The sequence below is a fragment of the Thalassophryne amazonica genome, chromosome 15 (assembly GCF_902500255.1).
Source record: "Thalassophryne amazonica chromosome 15, fThaAma1.1, whole genome shotgun sequence".
Lineage (NCBI taxonomy): Eukaryota > Metazoa > Chordata > Actinopteri > Batrachoidiformes > Batrachoididae > Thalassophryne > Thalassophryne amazonica.
Window position 1 is genome coordinate 35,124,418 of NC_047117.1, and position 25,816 is coordinate 35,150,233.

Consider the following 25,816-nt stretch of genomic DNA (forward strand, 5'->3'; position numbering starts at 1 on the left):
GGCTGGACTTAGTCACTGAGCAGAATGTGATTCTCAATCAGAGGATGGAGGCTCTCACCGCCCAGGTGGAAGCGCAGGGTCAGGGTGCTGCTGCTGACCGGAGGCCTGAGACAGACATTCCGCTGGTCGTTCAACGAACCCCCCCACCATCCCCTGAAGCATACATAAGCCCTCCAGAGCTGTACGGAGGCTGTGTCGAGACGTGCGCAGACTTCTTAATGCAGTGCTCGCTCGTCTTTTCACAGCGTCCCGTCATGTACGAGTCAGACGCCAGCTGGGTGGCTTACGTAATAAATTTGCTTCGAGGAGAGGCACGCGCCTGGGCTACAGCACTCGGTAGCAGAATTCATGGCTCCTAACGACGTATACTGGGTTTGTGAGGGAGTTCAAGCAGGTTTTTGATCACCCCCATAGAGGCGAATCTGCATCAAACTTGCTGCTGTCAATCAGACAGGGGCGTCGGAGTGCAGCGGAGTATGCAGTCGACTTCCGCATCACGGCAGCGATGGTCCGGCTGGAACAACGTTGCACTCCGCGCCGCCTTCGTAAACGGACTGTCCTCCGGTCCTGAAGGAGCATCTACTGCATCTACTGGCTAAGGATGAACCGCGGGATTTCGATGGGCTTGTTGATCTGGTATACAATTAGATAACCGATTAGAGGAACACCGTCGGGGAGCAGGGCGGGGGGCGTGGCCGGACACGAGCCAGTCCCTCTTCCTCCGGGGTCCGAAAGGGTGCCGTCTTCCCCCGCTCCACAGCCCGTGACTCTCGTGTGGCAACAGCTCCCCCGCTGATGAAGCCATGGACACAAGCAGGGCTAAAGTCAATACAAAGCTCAGACAACGGAGGCTGGTCCGCGGGGAGTGTTTTTCTGTGGCTCGAGTGAGCATCTACAGAGGGGACTGCCCAAAACGGTTTAAACGACAACAACCCGCTCTTAGAAGCTGGGGCTAAGGGTGGGCCATAATACGCACGCGGGGAAACCCCATAAATCTGCACGCATCCCAGTTACGATCCTGAGTGGGGATCTGACCCTTCACGCCCCAGCACTGGTAGACACGGGGTTGGAAGGGAATCTGCTGGACAGCAGATGGGCAAGGGAAGTCGGGCTCCCTCTAGTGGCTCTACCTTCACCTTTGAAGGTACGGGCACTAGATGGCACCCCTTCTTCATTAATCACACACCAGACACAACCAGTGACATTGGTGGTGTCTGGTAATCACAGGGAGGCGATTGTGTTTTATGTCACACCTTCTACCTCCCATGTGATTTTGGGTTATCCTTGGATGATAAAGCACATCCCCGGATTGATTGGCCGTCTGGGGTTGTGGCTCAGTGGAGCGAAACCTGCCACCGGGAATGTCTCGGATCCTCGGTTCCGCCTGGGTGACAGCTAGTGAGGAGGTTAAGTCCCCCCAATCTGACGGCGGTGCCAAGTGAGTACCACGATCTTGCTGACGTTTTCAGCAAAGATCTGGCGCTCACCCTTCCCCCGCACCATCCGTACGATTGTGCCATTGATTTGATCCCAGGCGTTGAGTACCCGTCCAGCAGACTGTACAACCTCTCACGTCCTGAACGCGAATCAATGGAGACCTACATCCGGGACTCATTAGCTGCCGGGCTGATCCGGAACGCCACCTCCCCGATGGGTGCTGGTTTCTTTTTTGTGGGCAAGAAAGACGGCGGACTCTGTCCATGCATTGATTACAGGGGGCTGAACGAAATCACGGTTCGCAACCGATACCTCTGCCCCTGTTAGATTCAGTGTTCACGCCCCTGCATGGAGCCCAAATTTTCACAAAACTGGATCTTAGGAATGCGTACCACCTGGTTCGGATCCGGAAGGGAGACGAATGGAAGACGGCATTTAACACCCCGTTAGGTCACTTTGAGTACCTGGTCATGCCGTTCGGCCTCACTAACGCCCCTGCGACGTTCCAAGCTTTGGTAAACGATGTCTTGCGGGACTTCCTGCATCAGTTTGTCTTCGTATATCTAGACGATATACTCATCTTTTCCCCGGATCCTGAGACTCATGTTACGCATGTACGTCAGGTCCTGCAGCGGTTGTTGGAGAACCGGCTGTTTGTGAAGGGCGAGAAGTTCTGGTGCGGCCCGATCCAAGTTGTCAGTTTATAGTCGAAGTGGACGCCTCTGACTCAGGGATAGGAGCCGTGCTGTCCCAGAGCAGGGAGTCTGACAAGGTTCTCCACCCATGTGCCTATTTTTCCTGCAGGTTGACCCCGGCTGAAAGGAACTATGACGTTGGCAATCGGGAACTTCTTGCGGTAAAGGAGGCTCTGGAGGAGTGGAGACACCTGTTGGAAGGAGCTTCGGAGCCATTCACGGTTTTCACAGAACTGTATTTGTCTGTATTCCGTTGTGCACTTCACAACATTAAATTGTTACTGTTTGGCTTATCCATTGTCCGTTCATTTAACGCCCCCTGTTGTGGGTCCGTGTTCCTACACCTTCACAACACAAAGTCTCCTCTACAAAAGTATCCACTTCAGTCACATATCAACTAATCACAGCTGAAACGCCAAGCAAATAAAGACATAAATCGGAATTCATTTTTTGGGAAAAAAAAACCTCATTTACTCCAACCAAGTGTTATTTACTTTCAATTTTTTTGCATCCACAACATCCGCTAGGACCTGTCTTTTAGTCTTTTTTGCATTTTTGACCTTGTACAAGCTGAGAAATAAATCATAATGTATGGGTATGTGATGTTGGTGAAATAGGCTCTAGGGCTTAAGGGGTTAAAAAAGGTTCAATGTTAGACTCCTACACCTAATATCACCTGTGTTACTCTCAATCTTTTAACTGTGATAGTCTGTTTCTTAGCTTTAAAAAAGTCATTTCAGGTGGCACAGCTTCATAAAAGGATGCATTTGTGAAACTGAGAGGATAATGTAAAGATATACAATGGAAACAAATAATTTATGTATGCAGCATTTATGAAGACTCAAATTATTACAATTCCACATTTTCAAAAATGTACATACAGAAATTTAAAATGTGCTATATAGTGATCCTGAATGGCACAGTACCTTTCTTTATTCATAATGTTATTTCTGTTTTGTTTTAAAACATTTATTTAGGCACTTTGTACAGTATTTTGTTCAACTCTACTCACTTTAAATAGAGTTTATGAACAAATGTGACCGACTTTATTTGGTCGTATTATTAAAAAGTTAAAACAAGAACTTGAAGTGTCCTTGTGATTGAAAAGAACATATTTTATGAATGAAAGTTTTACTATTCAGTTTATTGTCGTGACAGATTCACTGACTGGACATAAGGTGATGCTAAGAAATTTTACTCAATGAAATGGCAATCATTGACAAATTAATACTGTAACAAACTCTGTCTCTGTCCAAAGAATCACAAAATAGTGCAATAAATATTTGTGTTAGAAATAATGTTGGAAATAGCTAGCTCCAGTTGCAATGAGCAATATTGTTGAAAAAAAACACAAAATGGGCATCAAGATTGTTTCCATGATATTTTTTGTCAGCCATGATGTCGGCCATGATGTCTGATGAATTACTTTGTTGTGTTTTTATGGAAATTGATTATGGTAAATAAACTCCAGCAGGCTTCTTAACTCAACATTAAAAAAGTAACTTATTTTATATAACACCACATAAGGTAGTTGATTTCTATAAATGTTTTCTTGTTCACTGAAACAGAATGTTTATTGCTATGATAGCAATAAGCCTTCAGCTGCCTCTATTAAGCCCCAGTCACATTGTGAGAGCTCAACGAAATGTATGAGGAACCGATTCTATTGTATACGTTCATGTTCGTTTTTAACTGACAAAAGTCTGACATCCTCAAAATGCTCTCGTCACCTAATGTCCACCAAGTTTGTCAGAAGGTTTTGCATGTTCAAACCTCTGAGCAGAGATCAGGCAGAAAACATTCCCGTTACATGTATGTTTGTCTTTTGTTTTGTCCTGTGCATGACAATTTACGAGGTCTATTAGATAATAAACCAACCCTTTTATTTTTTTTTAACTATATGGATTTGAATGACGTGCGATTACACCAAGCATGCTTGAACCCTCGTGCGCATGCGTGAGTTTTTTAACGCGTGTCGGTGGTGTCATTTCCCTGTGGGCAGGCCTTGAGTGAGATGTGGTCCCGCCCTCTCGGCTGAATTCCTTTGTTTCACACGCTGCTCGAGACAGCGCGTGTTGCTTTATCAAACTTTTTTCTGGACCTGTGAGGAATATCCGAGTGGACACTATTCGAGAAATTAAGCTGGTTTTCGGTGAAAAGTTTAACGGCTGATGAGAGATTATGGGGTGTTTCTGTCGGTGTAAGGACTTCCCACGGAGCGGGACGTTGTGCAGCGCTTCCAGGCGCCGTGGTCAGCCTGTTTCGACCTGAAAACATCCTAATTTAAGGCTTAATTCACCCAGGACGTCGTGAGAGAACAGAGAAGATTCAGAAGAGGCCGGCATGAGGACTTTATGCGGACATTCCACTGTTTAAGGACATTTTTAATGAAAGACGTGCGCGCAAATTCTGTGTGCGCCGCGACAGGAAAAACACCTCCGTGTTGAAAACCATTTGTAAAATTCAGGCGGCTTTTGATGGCTTTCAACAAGTGAGTAACTGAGAATTGTTTAACAGCTTGGGCATGTTCCAACTTGCCCATTAAGGTTTCCAACGGAGGTGTTTTTCCTGTCGCGACCCCCCGCGATCGGGTCCGGCCCGACATGCGACTCTGCCCGCACGTTCTTTCATTACAAAATGTCCGTTAACAATGGAATGTCCGAATAAACTCCTCATGTCGACTTCTTCTGAAAGTTCTCTGTTCTCTGACGACTTACTGGGTCAACAGAGCCTGAAATGTGGAAGTTTTCAACTTGAAACGGCGAGACGCTGCCGCCTCGAAGCGCAGATCGCCGTCAGGCGCCGTGGGCCGTCCTTAAAGCGACACTACCAGACCAAAATCTCTCATCAGCCGTTAAAATTTTTACCGAAAACCAGCTGAATTTATCGAATGGTGTCCACTCAGTTGTGCCTTACAGTTCTGAAAAAATTTTGATCAAACAAAGCAGCAGTCTCTGAGCCATTCCTAAACAATGAAAAAATCGACGAGAGGGTGGGCGACTCCTCACTCAAAGACTGCCCACAGGCGAATGACGTAACCGACAGGCGTGAAAAAACTCTTGCATGCCCACGAGGGTTCAAGCATGTCTGATGTAATCACACGTGATTCAAATCCATATGGTTTTTGAAAAAAATAATAAGGTCGGATACTTTTCTAATAGACCTCGTATTTTTCCTGCAGCTGTCAAACTGTTAATTCTGGCATTTCGATTGGTCAAAAGTCCAGCAAGTGGAGGAAAGACTGACACAGTGCAGAACTCTGTGGAAATGTGTCACCATCTGTCCATTAGCATGCCAATTCCACAGGAGACGATTCTGAATCTGAAGCATTCAGTACTTATGTTGCTGACCACTGTCGCCATTTTTTAGTTTTTTTTTTTCTCTCTCTCTCTATCGTCACTACCATACAGTTAAAAATAAGATCAAAGTGGACATTGAGCTCATTTATGCAATATTTTTTATCCTCAGTTTTGTATAAGGAATTGCTGTGGTGTTTTTGACAGAAAATCTGTTACTGAATTGACTACAGCAGGTTTATGTTAAATGTACACACAAACACACACACACACACACACACACATAAAATGCAAGTGATTTTGCTAACTTGTGACTTGTGCATTCAACTTCTTGTGCATTCAAATTGTTGATCCAGATCCAGATCGCCTCCAACATTTCATGGATTCTTCCATGGCTAATATGTATCTGTGTCCATGCAGTAATCCTGTTAACAGTAATCCTTCAAAGCCTATATGAAGTAAAACTTGATTGCATTCTTGGTGGATGTAGTAACTTTCAAAAGATGTATACTGTTATGTTATAACATCCGAACGTGGAATGCTATTAAACATCATTTGATTTGACTCTAACATGTACAGGAAAGATGATTTTAATGTGAAACTCAAAACTGGAAACATTAAAATGTGGTTTGTGTTCAGAACCTATTTTGGTGGGGTGGGGGTGGGGGAATCTGGTTTGAACCGCTGCTGTTCATACATTAAAAAAATAAATAAAAATAAGAATAAGAAAAATAAGAATCATGAACAGCAAAAGTCCAGTTGTCTTCCCTTGAAATTGTCAGACAAGAATTTCAATGAAAGTATTTCACTGATAGACAGGGTGATTCATATACAGTAATCCACCTCCTATAAAAAGAGCTTGACTGTGGGGGGCATGCCAGTAATAATGTTCCAACCACATTATGTGACCTGCAAAGGCCAGAACAATGGTTAACAATATACCCACTTGTGATAAGTCCCACTTTCAGTGCCTGTGGATTTTCATAGGTAATGCAGTACAGTCATTTGCCCAGTTCTGGATCACTTTTTTGAAAGTCCCGCTATACGGAGCCATAATGCAACTGAATATCCTTTAATGGGTATTGTTGTATTGAGTACTGGGATGTTATCTAGCTGAAAAAGTCTGGATGACGTAGCCCTTCTACTTAAAGTGTGAAACCACATTATGTGTGGTGCAAATATTTGCCGGAAATGGTTCACTTTGCCCGGTTCTGGATCATGATTCATTTTGGGGGCATTCCTGGCATTTGGCTGGAGCCCTTCTAATGCAGAATGATACACACTGTGCCCAAGAATGTGTTTTGAACACAACATGATATTAATTATACTTATTAAATGAGAATTTACTTAGTTTCAAAAGGCACTGTTATACATTTTTACGAGCAAAAAATGAAGTGTTTACTCAAATTGGGTGGCATTCCTTAATAAATGAAAATAAAATAAAATCGGTGGTAATAAACATTCTTGGATTTTGACATCTCCCCCTAAGCTTTTAACTCAATGAAGTGGGTCAGGACAAGATGCCCCAACTTGCTATCATTTCACACCTTATATTGTTAGAGATGGAGAGCAACGGAGGGTTTTAAATGTGGGGAGGTGAGATTTCTCCCAAATTAAAAAGTAAAAGTCCCCACCTTCATGTCCATTCGTGATGTTGAGATGACCCCGAAAGTACACATCTCTCACAAGTACTGACACGTGGCTGCTGCTTCAGTGATCCACAACCCGCAAATTTGTGCATCGGAGTTAAATGCGTGCAGCAGTTAAATAGCAAGACATAACACACTGACATTTTCTACCCATGTAAGTATTTTCCCACTCTAGAACCAATGACACTGAATGGCTAACTCACCTTTGCTACTTAATAGAGATCGTCACTTTCACACTTGATGTATGAGTGAGTCAGAAAATGCGTGCACACCAAAGAGACCGGATGTTTTGATTCCTCTGCTGATCACAAAGGTGGCTCAATCCAGTCGAGCTTGTGGTCGCTTGTAGACAAAACATCAGTCTTTCCATAGGTACCAAGTATTAGCTTATTCGCGCTGATTACGAGAAACGGTGGCACAAATACTACAGCAGTGATCCAGAACAGGCAATGATCCAGAACTAGGCAAGTGACTGTAGCACAAAGATAATGAATAAAAGATTTTCCTACTCTGTCCAAATTAGGGGTAATGATAAGATGTGGACAAAAAGTAGGTGAACCAATAGAAACAAGTTCTAAAACTCTCATATAAATGTAGACAATGGGCCTCTAATGAATAACTTTTGAATGTGTTGAGATTTATGCCCCTTCAGACCCATCAGCACCCTGGATCCTGTTTCTGCATTTCTGCCATGTATGCGGAAACTGAGAACTAAATGCAATTTTGGTTGCAGATCATAATGACCACCTGCTAGCCAGAAACACATTGGTTTAATTTGTGCAGAGAGATACTCAATTTAATGCCTGGGTTTGAATTGTAGGGTCATCTGAAAAAAAAAAAATAAATAAATAAATAATGCATTTGGGTTAATGAAGGCAGCTGGACAGCAACAAAGACATTTAACATAAGCAAGCACAGATTTGGAAATTGTTATTACTATGCAGCCCCAATATTGTTTGAGCATTCTGGCACAGGTTTTTTTCCAAAAGCTTGGCATTGTCATACACACAAATGCAGACTGTTTTCACTGAGCTTCTTTTTTGCACTCAGTAAATCAGTGATGTAAAATATGACATGGTTTAGAAAGAAAGCAGCATGTTTGGCTTGTTGAAAGGGGCATCAAGAAGAAATTTTGATGACTATAAGCGAGGGGTCAGCACCTTGGAAAATAGAAAACAACAGTTTATTGAATGGTGATTATTCAGGTGCACAGTAGCACATAGGCAAGTTTTCTAGGTGACCCTGACACTTTATTCACTCTATTTCTTCCATAATTGCACATGTGACAACAACAATGATAAACTGAGAACAGTGTGACAAGAAAACTGCCAAAAATCTACCAGTCATTATAGAAAGAGCCATACTCTGTGAGGATTAAATGTCTCATGCCAAAGCTATCGAAAAAGTGCACATGCAGAAGTGTTTCTAATCTTTATCCACAGTGCTTTCATACAAACCCATTGCCATCTTGATGTAGGATGGCAGATGCTTGGTGTGTTGACCATTTCAGAACAGCAGCATGCGAGTTTGAGTGAAGTTACCATGTCAGCCCCAAATCCCATGCCAAAGGCAAAGGCAGCACTCAGATACAGGGACCTCATGGGCCGAGTGCAGGAGGGGAGGAGTGGTCTTGTCCTTGGGGCCAGTACACCAGCATGGAACAAGGCCACTCCATTTAAGAGACACAAGCTGGTGATCCAGGAAGTTACGTCGGGAAGAGGAAGCAGGAAGGTGCGCACAAGGCATGGCACAGGCAAAGCAAGGGCAGTGGATGTCATGGGAAGGAGTGGAGAAGAGAACCATCTCCTGGAAAGCACTGTGGGAGATGGAGGCATTCAAGGCAACCTTTACCATCAGGGCTTCCTACGACATCCTGCCTTCTCCTGCAAATCTAAGCCAGTGGTATGGCGAAGTCCCACATGCTGTCTATGCCAAAGTCTAGCAACACAAGTACATCTTAGTGGGATGCAACACTGGCCTTACACAAGGCCGCTACACCTGGCGGCACAGCCAGGTGCTAAAGTGTCTTGCAGCAGTGCTGGAAAGTTGACAGACAAGCATGAATGTCCTTGACCAGACACTGGGTAGCTGGGTGGAGCACGGGACTGGAAGTTGCAGGCAGGTCTGGGTAAGAAACTTTGCTTTCCAGCTGAGATCGCAGCTACTAACTTGCGACCAGATCTTGTTCTTCTTGTTCTCTTAGCTTCATAGTGTAGTAGAGTGGAGAAGGATATTCTTTCACCAAAACAGATCAAATCTAGGCTTGCATCTGAGTTGTACCTTCTGGCAATTTGTAGGTAAATGTTCAGGACTGGTATCCATGAAGCAGCCTAAGGCTAAAAATAGCTCTCAGTGACGTTATTCTACAAAAACAATCTTAGAATTCCTCAAATTCATAGACATTTCTTAGAATTTTCCCTTGGTAAGATGAACCCTGTCTGCAAAGCACCTTAGGCCTTAAGAGACCCCCTAAGGTGCCAACCTGGTAAGAATAGGGAGGAGGACTTTTAAGAAGCCTAAGAGTGTCTTAAGCAGAGGAGATGGCGGAAAAGACAGAGGAAGCACAGATATTCTCCTTATGTAGGATGACAGTGAGTCAGTAACACGCTACAGGCTTGATCTATGTAAATATTTTATGTTAATGTACTGTCTTAATGTGTTTATAAATTGTTTAGGTTCTTCTTATCATATACACACTGTTAATATTATCATTATTTTTATTTATTATGTTTTATTAATATTGTTATTCTCTTTTATTATTACTTCTATTTTTGTCATTCAATTTTTAAATGGACCACAATGGAAGTAAGTGTTTTCACTTTCTTGTGTCATACGATGGTCTGTCCGAAAAGTAACGGACCTTTTTATTTTTTTCAAAAACTATATGGATTTGAATCATGTGCGCTTGCATCAGCCAAGCTTGAACCTTCGTGCGCATGCGTGAGTTTTTTCATGCCTGTCGGTTGTGTCATTCGCTTGTGAGCACGCCTTGTGGGAGGAGTGGTCCAGCCCCCTCGGCGGATTTTCATTGTTTAGAAATGGCTGAGTGACTGCCGCTTTGCTCCATGAAATTTTTTTTCAGAAATTGTTTGAGACAGCCAGGTGGAAACCATTCGCAAGATTCAGGTGGCTTTCGGTGAAGACCCAGATCACACAGATTAAGGACGATTACAACAAATTAAAAACGGCCCACAGCAGCAGAGGGCGCACCGTGCACCGAGCGGCGATCGACAAGCAAAAGTGGTATGTCCAGCTGTCTTGCCATTTCTCTGGTAGTCAGACGACGTCCCGGATCAACAAAGCATTCAGTTTGGAAATGATCTGGTCGTTTCAGCCTGTCGATCGCCGCTTGGTGCGCGGCGTGCCCTCTGCCACTGTGGGCCGTTTTTAATCCGGTTGTAATGGTCCTTAATCCGTGTGATGTCGTTATAATCTTCACCGAAAGCCATCTGAATCTTGCGAATGGTTTCCACCTGGCTGTCTCAAACAATTTCTGAAAAAATTTTCATGGGGCAAAGCGGCAGTCGCTCAGCCATTTCTAAAAAATGAAAATCCGCCGAGGGGGCTGGACCACTCCTCCCACAAGGCGTGCTCACAGGCGAATGACGCAACCGACAGGCGTGAAAAAACTCACGCATGCGCACGAAGGTTCAAGCTTGGCTGATGCAAGCGCACATGATTCAAATCCATATAGTTTTTGAAAAAAATAAAAAGGTCCGTTACTTTTCGGACAGACCTCGTATATGTATTTATAATTATATTATGTACTCACAATGAACTTACTAAAACTCACACATGCACACTTTTAATTTATAGATATTCGGCATGTGAATGAGGTACATGCAAACATTTTCAAGCTGTGTAACAATTCATTTAATTTTGCTGGGTTTCATCATCATGACAAAGTTATTCTCATGATTACACGTTGTAATGCAGTTCAGGTTATATGATCAGTTGTTTTCACTGTCCACTCATGACTAGGAGGGTGGAGCGCATTTGTTTTTTATTTCACCTCCCTTTTCCATGACAACCAATCACAGCTCTTAGAGGACTGCATCATACCAAGTATCAGAGTCAACCCCACCTCCTCACAAAGATGGGTGTTACTGTCCCCTCCTTGCCCAGAGTTGCTCTCAGACACCTGTTGGCTCACTTGCCAGGAAATTTCAGGCTACGTTAGGAGCTCTTTGAGAGGGCTTTGAGTTGCTTCACAGATACGGACCCAGGTCTTTTTAAGAAAATCCTCATCTCTACCACTTCGCCATGAAGGATAGAGCAACCTTTAAACTCCATATTTCATGGATGTTTTATGGTCCCAGATGAAGCAGTTTGATTGATGGTTAACAATATTGGTATTCTTTCTATATGTACACTCAACAAAAATATAAATGCAACACTTTTGGTTTTGCTCCCATTTCGTATGAGATGAACTCAAAGCTCAAACTTTTTCCACATACACAATATCACAATTTCCCTCAAATATTGTTCACAAACCAGTCTAAATCTGTGATAGCACTTCTCCTTTGCTGAGATAATCCATCCCACCTCACAGGTGTGCCATATCAAGATGCTGATTAGACACCATGATTAGTGCACAGGTGTGCCTTAGACTGTCCACAATAAAAGGCCACTCTGTAAGGTGCAGTTTTGTTTTATGGGGCGGGGGGGGGGGGGGGGATACCAGTCAGTATCTGGTGTGACCACCATTTGCCTCATGCAGTGCAACACATCTCCTTCGCATAGAGTTGATCAGGTTGTCAATTGTGGCCTGTGGAATGTTGGTCCACTCCTCTTCAATGGCTGTGCGAAGTTGCTGGATATTGGCAGGAACTGGTACATGCTGTCGTATACGCCGGTCCAGAGCATCCCAAACATGCTCAATGGGTGACATGTCCAGTGAGTATGCCGGCCATGCAAGAACTGGGACATTTTCAGCTTCCAAGAATTGTGTACAGATTCTTGCAACATGGGGCCATGCATTATCCTGCTGCAACATGAGGTGATGTTCTTGGATGTATGGCACAACAATGGGCCTCAGGATCTCGTCACGGTGTGACCGTGACAGTGTGAACCGGGATTCATCCTTGAAGAGAACACCTCTCCAACATGCCAAACGCCAGCGAATGTGAGCATTTGCCCACTCAAGTCGGTTACGACGACGAACTGGAGTCAGGTCGAGACCCCGATGAGGACGACGAGCATGCAGATGAGCTTCCCTGAGACGGTTTCTGACAGTTTGTGCAGAAATTCTTTGGTTATGCAAACCGATTGTTTCAGCAGCTCTCCGAGTGGCTGGTCTCAGACGATCTTGGAGGTGAACATGCTGCATGTGGAGGCCCTGGGCTGGTGTGGTTACACGTGGTCTGCGGTTGTGAGGCTGGTTGGATGTACTGCCAAATTCTCTGAAACGCCTTTGGAGACGGCTTATAGTAGAGAAATGAACATTCAATACACGAGCAACAACTCTGGTTGACATTCCTGCTGTCAGCATGCCAATTGCATGCTCCCTCAAATCTTGTGACATCTGTGGCATTGTGCTGTGTGATAAAACTGCACCTTTCAGAGTAGCCTTTTATTGTGGGCAGTCTAAGGCACACCTGTGCACTAATCATGGTGTCTAATCAGCATCTTGGTATGGCACACCTGTGAGGTGGGATGGATTATCTCAGCAAAGGAGATGTGCTCACTATCACAGATTTAGACTGGTTTGTGAACAATATTTGAGGTAAATGGTGATATTGTGTATGTGGAAAAAGTTTTAGATCTTTGAGTTCATCTCATACAAAATGGGAGCAAAACCAAAAGTGTTCCTTTGCCGAGATAATCCATCCCACCTCACAGGTGTGCCATATGAACATGCTGATTAGACACCATGATTAGTGCACAGGTGTGTCTTAGACTAGCCCACAATAAAAGGCCACTCTGAAAGGTGCAGTTTTATCACACAGCACAATGCCACAGATGTCGCAAGATTTGAGGGAGCGTGCAATTGGCATGCTGACAGCAGGAATGTCAACCAGAACTGTTGCTCGTGTATTGAATGTTCATTTCTCTACCATAAGCCGTCTCCAAAGGCGTTTCAGAGAATTTGGCAGTACATCCAACCAGCCTCACAACCGCAGACATGTGTAACCACACCAGCCCAGGACCTCCACATCCAGCATGTTCACCCCCAAGATCGTCTGAGACCAGCCACTCGGACAGCTGCTGAAACAATCGGTTTGCATAACCAAAGAATTTCTGCACAAACTGTCAGAAACCGTCTCAGGGAAGCTCATCTGCATGCTCGTCGTCCTCATCGGGGTCTCGAGCTGACTCCAGTTCGTCGTCGCAACTTCGCACAGCCATTGAAGCGGAGTGGACCAACATTCCACAGGCCACAATTGACAACTTGATCAACTCTATGCGAAGGAGATGTGTTGCACTGCATGAGGCAAATGGTGGTCACACCAGATACTGACTGGTATCCCCCCCCAATAAAACAAAACTGCACCTTTCAGAGTGGCCTTTTATTGTGGACAGTCTAAGGCACACCTGTGCACTAATCATGGTGTCTAATCAGCATCTTGGTATGGCACACCTGTGAGGTGGGATGGATTATCTCAGCAAAGGAGAAGTGCTCACTATCACAGATTTCGACTGGTTTGTGAACAATATTTGAGGGAAATGGTGATATTGTGTATGTGGAAAAGTTTTAGATCTTTGAGTTCATCTCATACAAAATGGGAGCAAAACCAAAAGTGTTGCATTTATATTTTTGTTGAGTGTATGTGAAAAATGCAATGATTGCAGACAAAAAAAACCAAAAAAAAAAACAGACATACATACTGACAAACATATTGGAAAACTTTTGCCAAAAACATTTTGGCAAGATTTGGGGGGGTATATAGGGTGGGGGTAAGATATCCCAGGACAACTTCCAGGGGGAAGATAAACTGTTACACTGTGCCTGGTTTCAACATGACTTTCAATAAATTCAAAGTGAGGAATATATTGATATGGTTCTTTGTAAAGGGCAGTATTTTACATAAAGAACCGAGAGAAATTACAGAAGCATCAACACCCTATGGCAGGGATATTCAACTCAATCCAGAAAGGGCAAAGAGGGTGCAAGTTTTCCTTGCAACCACCCACTCCACCAGAAAACCTGCACCCTCTCGGCCATTTCTGGAATGAGATGAATAGCCCATCCTATGGGACAGATTATGAGAGGAGGAGGGAAAATGGAGATCGGAAATATAATTCTCTGCAAAACTTTCATTAAAACTCTACTCATTTCTCGAGACCTGCTTCAGTTTTTAAGTACTGTGAAAAATTGGTTTGTTAATCTCTTCACTTGCTAAGAAGATCTGTGCTGTAAAAATTCAAAAGAACCATAACATCGTAAATTGAGGGGAAAATAACACACACAAATCATTACATGCAGCACCAGCAGTTGTTATCTAGTATATGATGAAGTTAGACAACAGAGAGAGCAAGGATATTCCAAGTCGTTTCCTCAGAAAGTAATTGAACTTGGATGGGATTATGAAGCCAGCTGGTCCCGGGCAGTTCAAAGCTGGCTGTTTTACATTATTTACCAACATCAAATTATTTTCCATAATTAGATTTTCTTTTCCAGAGCTACACAGGGAAACCTTCCAGCATGCATAAAGTTGAATAAATAAATTACAGAGAGAGAGAGAGAGAGAGAGAGAGAGAGAGAGAGAGAGAGAGAGAGAGAGGGGGGCCAGTTGGGGTGAATAATGCAGATAGAGTTACATTAGAGTTAGTATGTGATGTCTGCTAGAATCACGTTGTTGTGCTGTATTTTTAAGACAGCACGCTGTCAAATGTTTTGCTTGGGTGAGACATCATGAGAGACATACAGTATGACATCTCAAATGAGATTCAGGAGATTTTTACGCAGAAATTACTATCTGTGCTATCCAGCAGCACAGTCCGTTCTCCAGAGAATGTCACAGATGTGTTCACTCAGAAGGTTGATTGAAGCTGGGGCCAAACCAACTCTTAAAATCAGATTTTAAAAGCAGATTGATGTGAGGTTGTTAAGACACTGTCGAGTCTACAACAGCTAAAGACTGGCACTTTTTGGAATAGGGGTTATCTGTATGTGTGCAGAAATCAGTCCCAGTCAGATGGGTCAAAATTAATTCAAACATATTGCAATTTATTGGATTAGTGTTGTTGATATGCGTGGGTAGATGAACAACACACATGATTTCAATGGAAATTAACAAACAACTCATAATATATAATGACAGCGAGAATCTGGAAATAGGGTTGAGTAACAAAGTATACATTGTGGTATAACCGAAATGCTTTGATACTGTAAATTATTGAATTAATTATTATTATTAATTATTATTATGTCCAGTTCTCAGATAGTTTAATGGCAGCTTTTGCAATGGGAGATATTTTTTATTCATTTATATTATGTTAATTGACCTTTAAATCATGGTAAATACATTAGTTTTTTTTATGTTGTACTGGTTTCATAAAATTACTGATGGCATAAGACAGCCTGTTTTAAGACTACAATTATAGTGTAGTAGTTGGATCTACAAATTTATACATTAAGATGAATTATTATCACTTACTAGGGCATCTCTTTGCATGAATGCTAAAATATTTCACCCAAAGCAGGCTGTTAATGAAAGGTGGGTTGATAATGTCATTTATTCACCAGCTTTTTTGGTACACTCTGAAACACACTGTTGTGTAATAATGTGGTATCGTTGCACAATTTGGCTCAACCCCATTCATTGCCAGCACTCGCCACAGCTCCAATCAACCCCCCCCCCAGATTTCTAAAAGCAGCATGACGACAGCGTGATGTATGTTGGTTAAGCGCCTTTCACACCCGGGCTGCTTTGCGTTGCTTCATGTGGCGTCATGACGACACAGGAATGTCTGCATCAGGTGCGCACAGCAGGGGGGCAGATAGGAGGTGAGGACGCACAGTCTGGCTGCAGGTCCTCTGCACAGAGATATCAGAGTGCACAGTCTGGCATTTCTCTTCTAGTTTATATTTGTTCTTGTGCTGAGCTGCAGGTCTGCACTCTGAGTTCTGTTATAGTTTATCTTTCTTCCTTTGACCGCAAGCTGCATGCGCATGTGCGAATGAACTGTCCATGTGTAAATGTGGAGATGACTGGGGTTCTACTTGATCTGGACATGTCCTGTCTCTGGCAATCAGTGTGTGAGCAGGACTTATGTCCTTTTTGTCCTTTATTTAACACAATTATGAGAGAGTTTGAGGGGAGAGCGATGAGCTGTCTGCATGCAGCCAGACCGTTTTTTTTTTCCTTTCAATTATTCACGTGCGCGCACGAACGAATCATCCATGAGTGGATTATATCTCCGGACTTTTTACTGGATGTGGACATGTCCTGTCTTTGGCAATCAGTGTGTGAGCAGGACTTATGTCCTTTTTTGTCCTTTATTTAACACAGTGATGACAGAGTTTGAGGGGAGAGCGAGGAACTGCAGCAGCCAGACAGTTTATTTTTCTTTTAATTGTTTACATGTGCGTGCGTGAACGAATCATCCATGAGTGGACTGGAGATGTCCAGACTTTTTTACTGGATGTGGACATGCCCTGTCTCTGGCAATCAGTCTGTGAGCAGGACTTTTATGGGCTTTATTTAAACACATTTGTGAGAGAATTTAAGAGTGAGGAGCTGCAGCAGCATTTTTTTTTCTGTGCTCTTTGAGTGTGTAGTTTTACTGCATTGTGTATACAGTATAAAAACAATCCTGCATGATTTATACTTCGGGAACAATGGAACACAGCAGGAATCATAAATTGGCATCAGGTAATGTATTGTGAGGGTGTGGTTTCCAGTCACGCTGAGTACAATCACGTTGCTCTGACTGGCACTGAAACCATTTAATTTCTGCGTCCTGTGCTTGATGCAGAAAAAAATTAAACATGTTTAATTTTTAGTGTCCGATTTGCTTCGTCCTTTGCGTCCCTTGCGCTGTTCTGCCGTTGAGCTACATCGTCTTGGCACTGCGTTGCTTCCACGTGGCGTCGTCATGACGCCGCACGAAGCAACTCGAAGTGGGCCAGTGTAACAGTATAACCCCCCCTGGATAGCTTCCAGCCCCCACCCTGGAAATCTTCCCTCCCACCCGACAGGCAAAATTTCAACATTCCACTCTTGGAATTAACTCCAAAATGGGTTTAGACTGAAAGAACGAGTGCCACTTAACACTTCTAAATCACTCTTGATGGCCCTTGAAACAAACCTGTAGATGTTTTACCTGATTGTATTATCTCATTCAAGTGTCTGTTTTCTATGTAAATCGTGTATGTACTGCCTCTTGGCCAGGACACTCTTGAAAAAGAGATTCTTAATCTCAGTGAGTTTTATCCTGGTTAAAGGTTAAAAAAAAAAGGGCAGCACTGATTAACCCAAACCTTGATAAGGCCCAATCAGGATAGAGTAACCTTTAAACTCTATATTTTTTGGCACAGATGAAGCAGTTTGATTGACGGTGAACAATATTGGTATTCTTTCTGTACATATCTATAGCTATCTATAATAGTACTTTTTCCTATTCTGAAGTATTTTTAAATCCCCCTTCCAAATATGCTCTACAAATATATGGACCTGATTGACAACCTGAAATATGTGATGTGATGGAAAATATTCCAATTTAGTTTTGCATAAAATATCCACAGGATATGTACAGAACACACAGTAGTGTGTGCACACGCACACACAAACACATACACATGGTCACAATAGTATGCAAAGAAACATAATGACAAATGAGGGGGCTATAATGTCTGCCACCTTCCTCAAATCTCTTTTGTACAAACTAGGTCATAAATATAAAGAGTGGCAGATAGGAATCAACAAAATAATATAAATGTAGCATGAAATTGACAAATATGATTATTTGAAACAGTGTGATTCTCACTGAACGAACAGCTTGACGGGGGAAAGAATTAATAAAGATGTGTTCAAATCATTTTTCTCCACTAAATATTACAGCAAATTGTCTTCAAGTTTTAGTAGCATGAAGAATGAGTCAAACTTTTTTGTCCCAACTGGTGTTGAACTACACGACAAGTGAGAACCACAATAAGTGAAGATCAAATGTATTCAAAAGAAAAACAGACCCTTCTCTACAATGCAAAAATCAGTTTACTTGCTATTATACATTCAGTATGATAATAAACAAACAATACATTTATTCTAGTTTTTCAACACCCAGTATGATAGCAATAGTTTGCTGTAATGAACATTTTACTTATAATTAAAGTTTTATCTATTTGTAATCATATAACTATATTCTGCTAGTGCTAATGTAATCATAAAATGTTATTACCATATACGAGGTCTGTCCATAAAGTATCGTACCTTTTTATTTTTTTCAAAAACTATATGGATTTCATTCATATGTTTTTACATCAGACATGCTTGAACCCTCGTGCGCATGTGTGAGTTTTTCCACGCCTGTCGGTGACGTCATTCGCCTGTGAGCACGCCTTGTGGAAGGAGTGGTCCCGCCCCCTCGTCGGATTTTCATTGTCTGGAAATGGCGGAATGAAAAGGACTTTTTTTCCATCAGAATTTTTTCAGAAGCTGTTAGAGACTGGCACCTGGAAACCATTCGAAAAATTTATCTGGCTTTCAGTGAAAATTTTACGGGCTTCACAGAGAATAAGGACTTTAACTACAGGTTTAAGGACCCCTTTAAAGGACGGTCGGTGCGCCGCGCTGCGAGCTGCGATGATGCGGCACAAACCACTGGATCATTTCTAAACGGATGGCTCTGTGGATACGAGACCGTCGTGTGCTCTTTCTCTGGTTATCACAAGACCTGGACTTCAGCCATTTTCCGGCAGATTTCACTTTTAACAAGAGATTTTGTCATGGAAAGCCGCGCGGAGGCTTTGCGCGTCACGACTGATTCGCTGATGAAGCGAGACAAAGGAACACCTCCGTTTCGGAGTGTTAGAGGACAAGTTGGGACATGTCCAGCTCTCCACAAGTTCTTTTATACTCACTCGACTGGTAAGCACTGAAAGCCGAGATAGACATGTCCCAACTTGTCCTCTAACACTCCGAAACGGAGGTGTTCCTTTGTCTCGCTTCATCAGCGAATCGGTCGTGATGCGCGAAGCCTCCGTGCGGCTTTCCATGACAAAATCTCTTGTTAAAAGTGAAATCTGCCGGAAAATGGCTGATGTCCAGGTCTTGTGATAACCAGAGAAAGAGCACACGATGGTCTCGTATCCACAGAGCCATCAGCTTAGAAATGATCCAGTGGTTTGTGCCGCATCGTCGCAGCTCGCAGCGCGGCGCACCGACCGTCCTTTAAAGGGGTCCTTAAACCTGTAGTTAAACTCCTTATTCTCTGTGAAGCCCGTAAAATTTTCACTGAAAGCCAGATAAATTTTTCGAATGGTTTCCAGGTGCCAGTCTCTAACAGCTTCTGAAAAAATTCTGATGGAAAAAAAGTCCTTTTCATTCCGCCATTTCCAGACAATGAAAATCCGACGAGGGGGCGGGACCACTCCTTCCACAAGGCGTGCTCACAGCCGAATGACATCACCGACAGGCGTGGAAAAACTCACGCATGCGCACGAGGGTTCAAGCATGTCTGACGTAAAAACATATGAATGAAATCCATATAGTTTTTGAAAAAAATAAAAAGGTACGATACTTTATGGACAGACCTCGTAGATAAAAATATGTATGGTACAAAATATTTTGATACAATTTTCTAGCATACAATTGATTTAGCATAATGTAATTCAAGTGATAGTTAATCATTTTATTATGACAGTTGGAAATTAAAAAAAAATTAAAGCTATTAATGCTGTGTACATGCGCATGTTTTGGCAAGATATCGGGGTGCGGAGGAAGATATCTATGAAGGGGGGTAAGATATCCAGGGGGGAGATAAACTGTTACACCGGTATGGCTTTAGCTCCAACAAAACAATCCAAGCTGGTGGAACTACACTCCCAGACAGCTCTAACTCTCTATAAATCCGTTTTCTTTTCTTATATTTTGCAAACGTTAGCAAGACATAAACACGTCTACATCTTAAAAATGTTTTTGTAACCAGTTTAGATCGCTGAGGTGATTTAAAGACATCTTAGAGACATTAGCAAACTAATTAGCGATATAGGAACTTCACAGTGACACACATTGCACAGAAACAAATCACTTGAACTTTGGTTACATCAAGTAGTCAAGCATGATGTATCAGCTGCTGTTACATCATGAGAGGCCATGCAACATGAGAGCAACATGGGCTGTAGCTACATTCACAGGAGCATTCTGGCTGCAGCCTTGCCCCACATTAGCGGCCACACCCCTAATGTTTTCAAGAAACTGTTTAGGTGGTTAGTCTTAGTATTCGCTAAGGCTCTTGTCTCACAAGAGCTCATATTAACACATTGTTCTTTGTTTGGTGAGTGACAGTGGATATGATTTGTTTATGCTCCTGTAGGGTAAGTGATAATCATGATAATGACATGATTTTACTCTGGGCCTGACTTGCTCATTGTTCATAAGCTGGTGGGCTGCTAACCATAGATGAGGGCAGATGATCAACTAGAGCACCCTGCAAAATCATAAAATCATGTTATTGTATAATCACGCCATTTGTTCAAACAGCAATAATTGCAATGTGCATTAAAACAATTTTAATCAATAGGAATGTGTGGCAGATTAAATTACATTCACTCATCTTTTTGTAATTTTTTTAAGTAACTGCAACTCAACCATGGCTAAGCGGCCCAAAGTGAATGGATCAATGAATGAATGAAAAATGACAATAAGACAGCAAAGCCTATAAAATATCTCTGACCATAACATTTGTCTCATAAATCTCAGTGAATACTGAAGGCATGTATTGACTGATTGACTACTTACAAATACACTCTTAGATTTTTGTTCAAGAAAAGAAATTTTTTTTCACATTATTAATTAGATAAATTTACACAATTCTTTAGTATTTGATCAAAATAACTGTCAGTGAAATGAAGCTGTCGTGCAGTTTGTAACTAAAATGTCAGTACCTTATGCCTGGTGCTAAGTAACGTGCAGTGCAACAGAAGTGTCAACATAAGCTACTTTCAAAATGACACAATTGTCATTTTCTTTCCAAGTTCCCGCATTATATGAAAAGTAAACCAATTTGCATGTTGGGCTTAAAATGAGGGGTGGTCAGGTGTAGTGTTGCTGCATTGCTATTGCAAAGCAGCAGAAAGTGACCATACCATAGAGTAGAAATATACGAGGTCCATTAGAAAAGTATTCGACATTATTTTTTTCAAAAACCATATGGATTTGAATCACATGTGATTGTGTCAGCCAAGCTTGAACCTTCGTGCGCATGCGTGAGTTTTTTCACTCCTGTCGGTTGAGTCATTCGCCTGTGAGCAGGCTTTGTGTGAGCAGTGGTCCACCCCTCTCGTTGGATTTTTATTGCGAATAAATGTCTGAATGATTTGGAGCTTTGCTGCATCAATTTTTTTTTTGTGGCATTCCTCCGCACGTCTGTCTCAATGTGCCGAAAAAGTGCTGATGTCCACGTCTTTTCACAATTCCTGTGCTAGCCAGATGACATCCCAGATAAAACACAGCGTCCAGTTTGGAAATGAATGGCACATTCCACTGTTACAGGAGTTTTTGTCATGGAAAGAGGAGCGGAGGCTTCACGCATCACAGCGGTCTGCCGGAAAATGGTTGATGTCCAGCTCTTGTGATAACCAGAGAAATTGCACATGATGGTCATGGATCCATACAGCCATCCGTTTAGAAATGAAATGGTTGCTCAGCCTGTCGATGGCGGCTTCGGAGCACGGGCACCACCAGTCGCTCTGGGCCGTCCTTAAAGCGACAGTAACACTCCGTAATCTCTTTGAAGCCCATAAAAGTTTCACCAAAAACCATCTGAATTTCTCGAATGGTGTCCACTTTGATGTCCTCACAGTTTCTGAAAAAATTTTGATCAAGCAAAGCGGCAGTCTCTGAGCCATTCCTAAACAATGAAAAAAACGATGAGAGGGGTGGACCACTCCTCACTCAAAGCCTGCTCACAGGCGAATGACGCAACCGATAGGCGTGAAAAAACTCATGCATGCATATGGATTTGAATCACACGTGATTCAAATCCATATGGTTTTGAAAAAAATAATAAGGTCCAGCATCCAGAAAGTATTCACAGCACTGTACTTATTCCACATTTTTTTTTAAATGTTACAGCCTTATTCCAAAATGAATGAAATCAATTTTCCCCCCTCAAAATTCTACACACAATACCCCATAAGGACAATGTGGAAAAAGTTACCAGATTTTGGCAAATTTATTAAAAATATTAAAAAAAATAAGAAATCACACAAACGAAAGTATTCACAACCTTTGCCATGAAACTCATAATTGAGTTCAGGTGTATTCTTTTTCCACTGATCATCCTTGAGATGTTTCTACAGCTTAATTGGAGTACACCTAGGGTAAATTCAGTTGATTGGAGATGATTTGGCAAACACCTGTGTTCATACAATGTCCAAGAGTTGACAATGCATGTCAGAGCACAAAACAAGCATGAAGTCAAAGGAATTGTCTGTAGCAATTGTTTGTAGAAATAGGATTCTCTGGCCTGATGAGACAAAGATGGCATGAATGTCAGGTGTCACTTTGGAGGAAACCAGGCACGATCCCTACAGTGAAGCATGATGGTGGCAGCATCATAGTGTGGTGTTGTTTTTCAGTGGCAGGAACTGGGAGACTAGTCAGGATTGAGGGAAATATGTATGCAGCAATGTACAGAGACATCCTGGATGAAAACCTGTTCCAGAGCACTGTTGACCTCAGACTGGGTGACTGTCATAAATATGGCATTACCCTGACTTCCAGTAATACTGTGAGAAATCTTGGAGTCATTTTTGATCAGGATATGTCCTTCAATGTGTATATTAAGCAAATATGTAGGCAATAAAAAAAAATTTGCGCAATATCTGTAAAATTAGAAAGGTCTTGTCTCAGAGTGATGCTGAAAAGCTAATTCATGCATTTATTTCTTCTAGGCTGGACTACTGTAATTCATTATTATCAGGTTGTCCTAAAGGTTCCCTGAAAAGCCTTCAGTTAATTCAAAATGCTGCAGCTAGAGTGCTGACAGGGACTAGAAGGAGAGAGCATATTTCACCCATATTGGCCTCTCTTCATTGGCTTCCTGTTAATTCCAGAATAGAATTTAAAATTCTTCTTCTTACTTATAAGGTTTTGAATAATCAGGTCCCATCTTATCTTAGGGACCTCATAGTACCATATCACCCCAATAGAGTGCTTCGCTCTCAGACTGCAGGCTTACTTGTAGTTCCTAGGGTTTGTAAGAGTAGAATGGGAGGCAGAGCCTTCAGCTTTCAGGCTCCTCTCCTGTGGAACCAGCTCCCAATTCGGATTAGGGAGACAGACACTCTCTCTACTTTTAAGATTAAGCTTAAAACTTTCCTTTTTGAAAAAGCTTATAGTTAGGGCTGGATCAGGTGACCCTGAACCATACCTTAGTTATGCCGCTATAGACTTAGACTGCTGGGGGGTTACCATGATGCACCCAGTGTGTTGTGTGTTGGGGGGGTGTGGCTGGACATTTTGGTGTCCTTTTCTTTTCTTTGCTCTCCAGGTGGTATGCAAACTGATTTATTGTCTGTGGAGAAGGTGCTGGCAGAAGAGTCCTTCATCCTCATCAACATGATGTGCAGCACCTGTGGATGATGCTCACATGCAACCTTAAAGACTTTCAGCTGAAGCAGATAATGAGATGGCGTTCTGCATTTAAGTCATGTGTGATTCAAGCAGAATTGCCGGGAACTCGACCTTGTGATGTTCGTTTGTGAGACGCTGAGGACCGCGCCTGGGTTTGACACATCGTGCCTGTGAAGGAGGAAGGGTGAGGGACACATGCTGTCAGCACACATCAGAGGTGATTGATTATCTGAATAACTGTCAACAGTAACAAGGTATTTTGTTACGCAGTATATTTGAACTTTGATGAGAGTTGTGCAGCTCGCTTCTCACTGCCGTGGCATGCGGACTGATGATCCTCCACCTGTTGTGAGAAGCTGCTCATTTACATAAAGCTTGAATTCGGACCTGAATGTGTTGCTGATAGTGTGTGCCTTTTGAAGGATATTAGTTGTAGCTGCTGACTTACCTCACCTTTTCTATCCTTCGCAGAGTCGGTTTGTCGTGTCCACCTGGGGGGTGTTTGGTGGTGAACGTGGGTCCAGAAGCGCCGGGCTTCGATCCTTTTGGGCGCTGGAGAGCGTGCTGTTCTTCACTCCGCCAGACCGACGCAGTTTTTGTTTGTACACTTTGTTATGCACCAAAGGGGGAAAATAAATTGTTTTGTTATTGGAACCGTTTTCTGGTTGTTCTGGCGCTGGGTTCCGTCAGACGCAGGTCCGCTCCTCAACCCGCGTCGACACATAACACAGTGTTTCTTTTCATTCACCTCTTTTTGCTCTGTATGCACCTCTCTGCTTTTAATCGTTGGTGATTGATCTCTGCTCTCTTCCACAGCATGTCTTTTTCCTGATTCTCTCCCCTCAGACCCAACCAGTCCCAGCAGAAGACTGCCCCTCCCTGAGCCTGGTTCTGCTGGAGGTTTCTTCCTGTTAAAAGGGAGTTTTTCCTTCCCACTGTCGCCAAGTGCTTGCTCATAGGGGGTCGTTTGACCGTTGGGGTTTTTCTGTAATTATTGTATGGCTTTTGCCTTATAATATAAAGCGCCTTGGGGCAACTGTTTGTTGTGATTTGGCGCTATATAAATAAAATTGATTTGATTTGATTTGTCATCTTTCAGCAGGACAATGACCCTAAACACACAGCCAAGATATCAAAGGAGTGGCTTCAGGACAACTCTGTGTATGTCCTTGAGTGGTCCAGCCAGAGCCCAGACCTGAATCTGATTGAACGTCTCTGGAGATATCTGAAAATGGCTGTGCACAGATGCTCCCTATCCAACCTGATGGAGCTTGAGTGGTGCTGCAAAGAAGAATGGGCTAAATTGCCCAAAGATAGGTGTGCCAAGCTTGTGACATCATATTCAAGAAGACTTGAGGCTGTAATTGCTGCCAAAGGTGCATCAACAAAGTATTGAGCAAAGGGTATGAATACCTATGTACATGTGATTTATTAGTTTTTAATTTTTAATAAATTTGCACACAGTAGTGGGCGACATTTAGTTAAACATGACGGAGTTTGTTTTGCTGATGGACGATGATTTGAATAAGATAACTGACTGTGCTAATTCTTCTAACACACACACAAAAATCCACTACACCATAAGCCGTCTGGAGGCATGAAGAGCTGTTAGGTTGAAAACCTGGACAAATTTCTGATGTGCTTTTACGCTGGACTGAGGAAGTACACAAAGTTGTTGCACTACATAGTCAGAATTATTTTTGAACTATCTAACTGTTTTTCCAAGTTGACTGAGAACAGTTTTGGACTCCAATTTAATGTTCATGTAGAACTGTTGACGTCAAAGCACCAATGATGAGCACCAAAATGTAAATCCCTTCTCTGCTGTGTATAAATTAACATAATATCAAATGACAAGGATCTATTTTAGCCATTATATAAAACAAATTAGGAATGTTTTTACATTCTTTCAATGGAACAAATATTTAATTCGGTGAAAGCTGGAATGTACCATTCAACTCTGCTGTGTGTTGTTGAATGGAACATTTCATCTTTCA

The 25,816-nt window shown here is 42.6% G+C and overlaps 1 protein-coding gene across 1 annotated transcript in view; it reads right to left on the reverse strand.

Moving 5' to 3' along the window:
• ctnna2 (catenin (cadherin-associated protein), alpha 2) overlaps positions 1 to 25,816 on the reverse strand; it is a 1,141,281-nt gene that overhangs the window by 51,912 nt on the left and 1,063,553 nt on the right. The gene's annotated exons all lie outside the window — the stretch shown is intronic.